Source organism: Vespula pensylvanica, chromosome 4 (genome assembly GCF_014466175.1).
Source record: "Vespula pensylvanica isolate Volc-1 chromosome 4, ASM1446617v1, whole genome shotgun sequence".
NCBI classification, from domain to species: Eukaryota; Metazoa; Arthropoda; class Insecta; order Hymenoptera; family Vespidae; genus Vespula; species Vespula pensylvanica.
In genome coordinates, this window is record NC_057688.1 from 8,709,302 (window position 1) to 8,716,801 (window position 7,500).

At 39.6% G+C, this 7,500-nt stretch overlaps 1 long non-coding RNA gene across 1 annotated transcript in view; it reads right to left on the reverse strand.

Annotated features, from left to right (window-relative positions):
- LOC122628650 overlaps window positions 1–4,745 on the reverse strand; it is a 17,398-nt gene extending 12,653 nt beyond the window's left edge. Inside the window, exons 1-2 of the long non-coding RNA XR_006327088.1 lie at window positions 4,241–4,745; window positions 3,416–3,494 (exon numbers count right to left, since the gene is read on the reverse strand). This is a non-coding gene — a long non-coding RNA (uncharacterized LOC122628650). The remainder of the gene's footprint in view (window positions 1–3,415; window positions 3,495–4,240) is intronic.
- Window positions 4,746–7,500: the final 2,755 nt, after the last annotated feature.

A 7,500-nucleotide genomic window follows, 5' to 3' on the forward strand; every position in this document is an offset into this window, starting at 1 on the left:
AAGTGGAAAGCCCTTCCGACGTCGTTCTTCTATTTCCTCTCTCTCTCTCTCTCTCTCTCTCTCTCTCTCTGTGTGTATCTTTCTCTTTTTCTCTGTTTCTGTTTCACTAAAAGAAAAAAAGAAAGAAAATCGAACAAGACGAGCGGACCCGGACGAAAAGGGACGATCGAAACAAGTACTTACTCGAAATCGAATAGCCAGAGAAATTAATGAGTTCTATTTTATATGGTTTATTTTATGAAAAAGAAAATGAGATATTCTTTAAACGATAATATCTAAATGAAAATGAAATAATTTTCTTTGGTTATATTTCATGAAAAAAAAAAAAAAAAGGAAAAAACAAACAAAATAAATAAATAAATAAATACATAAGTAAAAGAAAAAACGACGAAAAAAGAAATTTCCTTCCTTCCATTTCCCTTCTCTATTAACTCGTACGGTCGTTCCGATTTTTTGCCTTTTCTTCTTTTATTTTCTCTATTTTCTTCTTTTTTCTTTCTTTTTTATTAAAGAATAATAATACCACAGGGACCATACTCTTGTGGCAATGGCCAAGAAGAAGAAGAAGAAGAAGAAGAAGAAGAAGAAGAAGATAAACTCGGTTGTTGTATATTAGCTAGGTAGGTAGGTAGGTAGGTAGGTAGGTAGGTATGTAGGTAGGTAGATAGGTACGTAAGTAAGTACGTACATACGTATACGTAGGTACGACGTATCTACCTATGCCGGCGGCGTTTGTTTCGAGCGATCGTTCAACGAGATTTCTCGCGAAGTACGGAGTAGAGAAGAGAAGGCACAATAATTATCCCGCGCGTACATACATCATTCATTATTCTACTACCGCCGCCGTTCGTCGATTTTATATTATCGAATCGGATTTAACGTTTAAACGACGCCAAGTCGAAACCGTTCGTTTTCCTCTTGCAATTCTCTTCTTATATCTAGTTTTTCTTTTCTTTTTTTTTTTTTTTTAATTATCTTTTCTTTCACACGATTTTGCATTAAATATATATATTTATATTTTCGCTTTTCTTTCCTTTTTCATCCCCTTAGTCTCGTTTCCTCGATCCTCTTAGAAGATATCAGGAAGTTATCGAGATCGCGCGAAAGATCGAAGAAACGAGGACGACGACGACGACGACGACGACGACGACGACGACGACGACGACGACGACGACGACGACGACGTTGACGAGGATCGTCGAACATGCGGATAATAATCGTTGATTGGCGTCGATCGAAAGTTGTTCCGTGGGTTTTATGGGAAAATCGGTCGACGCGTGACGATCGCTCGCGGAGATCGACGCGCACCTCTACGTGACTTCGATCCTTGATCGTGAGGAAAGTGAGAAAGAGAGAGAAAGAGAGAGTGAAAGAGAGAGAGAGAGAGAGTAAAGGATGTAGAAAGAGGAAGACAGATCGAAAGAAAGTAAGAAAGAAAGAAAGAGAGAGAGAGAGAGAGAGAGAGAGAGAGAGAGAGAGAGATGCAGCGAGGAAATGCTGTAACGAGAACGTAATTCGTCCCTCGTACTGACATAAGAAGAAGAAAAAGTTATAGTTATGCGACTCGATTTTTATTCGACTTTCGACTCTCGAAATTGACTAGAGGAAATTATATAAGCAGATATGATAATTGATAACGACGATGAAAAATGTCGTTTGAATCGAATACGTCCCAACGATTACGATTGGTTTATTAAAAAAGTGGAATTCGAATGGAAGTTTATGTTAAGTTTTCTCAAGTTCGTAGGAATTATTTGTGAACAAATTTTATTCTTAGTTTTTATCAAATCGAGGACGACGAGAGATCCGTCATTTTATTTTCGGGAATATCTAGGATCGCCTGTATTGTACATAGTTACACACGACGACGATTTACTCATCGATTTTCGTGGAAACGAAATATTCGAGAAGGTATTAAGAAGGGGTGAGAGCGTTCGCGAAAGAAAGAAAGAGAGAGAAAGTAATAAAAACGATGGTGGTGGGGGTAAATCGAGATCGGGACGTAAAGCTTTGGTGCTTCGAAGCAGCCGCGCAGAATTTCGAATTTCTCGAAGGCGACCATGCTCTAGGCCATAAGAACATCGTTAAGATTATATTTAGGCATCGTAAAAGAAAATATGCGTCCGTCGGAGCCAAGTCGCTCATTACGTGAGACAGCATTAACGCGAGCGTGCAGCCAGAAAGACTTTTGAGCATCGTATATACCCATGTCAAAATACGTATATATAGATATATAAATACGTACACATTCGCGCACTCACACATACGCGTATCTATACATATATATATATATATATATATATATATATGTATGTATATTTGTATATGTATATATAATGTATATGTATATATATATATAATATAAATATAAATATATGTATATACGCACGAGATATATAGATATATGCATATAGAGAAACACATATATTACGTACATACGTATAGCGAATGATCTGCGCAGTAAATCGGTACGTCCGCGTTCAAAATTTTCGTACAATTAACGACGCGCGTCCGCCTTCTCGAGACAAAGTTTATGCTTTCTCGCTCGTAACTCGACTGACCCAGCGCGCGAAATAATTTCGAGACGGAATTAGACGAGACGAGGGAGAGCCGTTAATTACGCGACGCGGATATTTCGAGTTTCGATAGAATGGTAAAAGACGATAGAAAGAGAAAGAGAGAGGGAGAGAGCGTGCGTGAGAGAGAGTGAGAGAGAGAGAGATAGAGAGAGAGAGAATCGTAGAGAATAGTTATCGAGATGAAACAAACGTCATCGAAGAAAATTTCTAGGTCATCGTCCCTCCAAATTTTCCGATCCCACACCCGCAATATTGCTACTGAAAATGTTACCTCGAAATATCATTATCAAGATTAAAAGAGCTATTTAAAAAGCAACGTTATATCCTATACCCTAACCACGTAGGAAACTCTCGATGTTTTCCAAAATAATAAGATGGAGCAGCTAATTTTCCAAAGTTTTAGTAAACCAAGCTAAAGTTTTTCTTGCCTCTCTTTCCTTAATAAGACTTATCACTTTCGAGAGAGAGAGAGAGAGAGAGAGAGATAAGAGCAAAGCAAATGTAGAAAGAAAAGGAAAAAAAAAAAGCAAAAAAAAGAACAAAAAAGAAGAGGAACGAAAAAAGGAGGAGGAGGAAGAGGAAGAAAAAGAAGAAGAAAAAGAGGACGAAGAAAAGCGTATCGAAATGCATCTCGTTTCGTGGCTTGGACGAAGGGGTTGGTCAGGGAAAATCGCGAAGGGCGGGTCGTGCCGAGTTTGCTGGCTGTGGCCGTCGCGATGAGGGTAGGCGGATGAGGGCTGTGTGGGTAAAGAGGGGGTGGAGTAGGGCCGGCGAAAACGCGGTATGCAAAGCAGGCGGCGAATTTAAACGGTCCTGCGCAGAACGAATAGCCTCACCTCGTGGTGGCTACGAGAGGAGTACAGCACCTCCTCGCGTTCGTTGGACGTCCCTCTCTCCCTCTTTTCCCTCTCGCTCCTGTCGCGCACACAAATACGTATAAAACTTTATACACGTACACGTACACGTACACACGAAGAAAGATTCTCTTTCTCTCTCTCTCTCTCTCTCTCTCTCTCTTCCTCTCTTTCTTTCTCTCTTTCTCCTTCTTACACGTATACAACACCGGCATGCTTTCGAATGAGTGAGAGTGAGAAAGAGTAAAACGAGAGAAAGAGAAAGAGAAAGAGAGAGAGAGAGAGAGAGAGAGACAGTAGAGACTGGAGAGGGAGCAAATAGCCTGTCTCGCTCGCACACACGCAGCACAGGCTCCCTCTCTCCTGTCTCACCTAACCGAGCTCGTCTCTCACTCGTCTCACCACCGTCGTGGCGCACGTGCACGCTGCACCGGATCGCCGTCGCATTCACGAGGCTTCCACCACTTCCTCCCTCACCTTCCTCCTCTACACTGAACCTCCGATTGAACGAATCTCCTTCTCTCCTCTTTGAATTCACTCGCGAAGTCGCGTTTCTTTTTCAAAAGTCCTTAACTACTATTTATTTATTTACTTATTCCTTATTTACGTATTTCCCCTCTCTCTCCCTCTTTCCGCTCTTTTTTTCTTTTTCCCTCTCTCTCTCTCTCTCTCTCTCTCTCTCTCAATCACTCCTTCATTCACAAAAATTTAATTAAGAAAAGCTTCCTATCTAATTTCCTTTTTCCCTCTCCCTCTTTCCCTCCCCCCCCCCTCTCTCTCTTTCTACTTATTATTTTTTTTCTTTACCTTGTAGACGACTTTAATTCGCATACGATGAAATAGAGTAGACGACCAGGCGTATTTATCACGTGTATTTATTAGTGTAAATAAGGAAAAGAGAAAATAAGACGAGACAGAGACAGATATAGAAACAGACAGAGAAAGAGATAGAGAGGGAGAGTGGAAGAGAGAGACAGAGAGAGAGAGAGAGAGATATATAGAAAGAAGAAGAAGAAGAAGAGAAAGAGAAAGAGAGAGAGAGAGAGAGAGAGAGAGAGAGAGAATAGACGCGAGGCGTCAGGTGGTGTGCACGGCGTTTACCACCCGCGTTCGAGTAAAATGGCTGCTCTCTCGCCGCTCCGGCGCGCCTGAGCTTACTGGCTTGCCTCCCTTCGTTTGGCTCTTCTCGCAGACATACACGAGGCAGCGCGTGTGAGTCCCAATGCACACACGCAACCAACCGAGTAGAACGAGTGTGCGCGCGCGTGCTCGAAAGCATACGCGCATGTACACGTAGTCCACGACGCCGACGACGCCGAAGAAGACGACGACGACGACGACGACGAAGACGACGACGACGACGACGACGACGACGACGACGACGAGGACGACGACGAGGAGGACGACGACGAAGACGCCGACGGCGACTCGCGAACACGTCGGATACACGCATGTAGTGGGAGAGAGAGAGAAAGAGAGAGTAGTAGGCGCCTAACATACGCGCCCCCGCCACCAAAGCGCGCCAGAGACATAACAGCTGAGCTCAAGAATTCTCCTTGGTCTTTTCTTTCGCTTTTTTTCTTTTCTGTTTTTCTCTCCTTTTTTCTCGTTTTCTCTTCCTTTTCTTTGTTACCGTAATTAATAGCGATTTCACTTGATAATTGATTGTTTAACGTCGTAAGTGGAAGTGGAGTTTGATCTGCTTGAGATTAGAGTAATTGTAATGTTATTAGTCGGTTTTTTGTTATAATCTTTCACGTGTATATTAAAAATGAGTCTTGTGTGTAAAGATTTAGATGCTTTTCTTAATGAAACTTTCTTTTTTTTTGTATGTATATATATTTTTTGTTTACCTATTATGATCTATTGATCATAATCAATATCCATTGTTTAAAGTTAACGATTGACAACTTGTAAAAATTCTATTATTCGATAAATGTATGGGTACTTATGCATGTATATGAATTTCTGATAATGTCTAACATTAGTCGGACACTTGCGATAAAGCTTTAAACCGGGAACAAAATTACGGTAGCCAGGTTGAACTAAAACGACGCGAGAGAAAAGGGTTTAAGAGAAGAAAAAAACAAGTGCTTGAAGGGAAACGAGTGTCGCTAGTGACAAGAGAAGAGAAATGAGTCTGAACCTTAGATGGAGAAGAAGAAGGGAAAAGAGATGAAGAAAGAAAAGAAGAAGAAGAAGAAGAAGAAAAAAATGAAGAAGAAAAAAAAGGAGGCTGCCTTAGACACGTAGAAAGAAGATGACAATAATAATAAAAATTTTTCATAGGCTTCTATACAAATAAAAAACTACATATATATATTGATCATTTGTAAAATAATTATATGAACATGTATAAGCATATAGATGCATATATATATATATATATATATATATATATATATATATACCAATTTCAATTTCATACATTCACAATGCTTATTAGGATTCCTTCTTAGCGAGCTCATTCCACGAATGATCGGACTTGCTCGTTAAAATAATTGGCCCGGGCTCACGAAGTTTACCCGGTCAAATACTCTCTCTATCTTTCTCTCTCTTTCTTTCTCTTAGCTGATTCCACGAAAAAGGGAATGGTAGTATAGTACGTACGCAAAAATTGTTGGCTGTTACACATGCGCCCACGACATTCCGTGCTAATTTCATACTTTCCTCTCGAAAGAAGAAAGAGAGAGAGAGAGAGAGAGAGAGAGAGAGAAAGGGATAGAAAGAAAAATAACGAATGGCTACTAACAACTTTTCACTCTTTTTATTTCTATATATTTATATATATTTATATACATATGTTTATATATATATACATACATATAAGCATATATATATATATGTATATATATATATATATATATATATATATATATATATATAAATCGACCGTCTCATCCCTTTTCTCCGCAATTTGATCGTCTATCACGATCAATTAAATTTCCTGCACGACGACGATAATTGACCGACGCCATCGCCCTTGTACTACGGTGTCGAGATAATCTCTGGTGCGAGTGCCGATAAATGGCGCATTCGCGTGAACGTGAGGCGCACAGTCTCCGTACCCGTGCGCTATCATTATTTTACGAGATACGATTTAAGCGTAATAAATTTTATTGTACCCTCCTCCCGACTATATATGTACATATACTCTTCTTCCTCATATACTTTCTCTTTCTCTCTCTCTCTCTCTCTCTCTCTCTCTCTCTCTCTCTTTCTCTCTCTTTCTCTCTCTACTATCTCACTTTTCGTTCTTTGATCAATTTTTTTTTTTTATCCAACCGCGAGAAACTCGACCAAAAGAAGATTATCACGTTTAATCGACTAATCGATTTTTCAGCGTTTCCTTTACACATGTATGTACATTATATTATGTCCATCGATAAACTTATGAATATTGAATGGAAATATATATATACATACATTTGTTATAACGAGAGAAAGTACATTCGTCTTTTTTTCTTATCATAATGATTACTATGTTCGAATTCATTATTTACAAAAATCGAGCTTACTTTTATTAGTTAGGAAAAAAAGAATGCATTTAATTCGATTTAATTAATCCCATCAATTCGTTTACTATAATAAATAATTGTATTCAATTTATCATCGATGAAAAATTTTGACTGACGATATCTATATATGTATATATATATATATATATATATATATATATATATATGCATGTTTTGCATACAGACGAATTGTAATAACACCCTCGTACGAAATCTTTCAGAACGAGTAAAAAAGCGACTAGTGCGGTTAATTTCCGCAGCCGTCGCGACGCTCATGCCGACCGGCACCGACGCGGTTGTAACGCGGCACTGGTCAGGAGCACGCGCGACTATACAAATCAATATCTTCTACATATCTCACGAGAGAGAGAAAGAGAGAGAGAGAGAGAGAGAGAGAGAGAGAGAGAAAGAGGGAGGGAGAGAGAAAGAAAGAAAGAGTTTTCCCTAATTGACCAGAGCAACGAAGCGATCCAATGCAATGTTCCGCTCTCACGAATCGATTTCTCACGATCGCGTAAAATAAGCGCGAGATAAACGCGTAATCGTCGT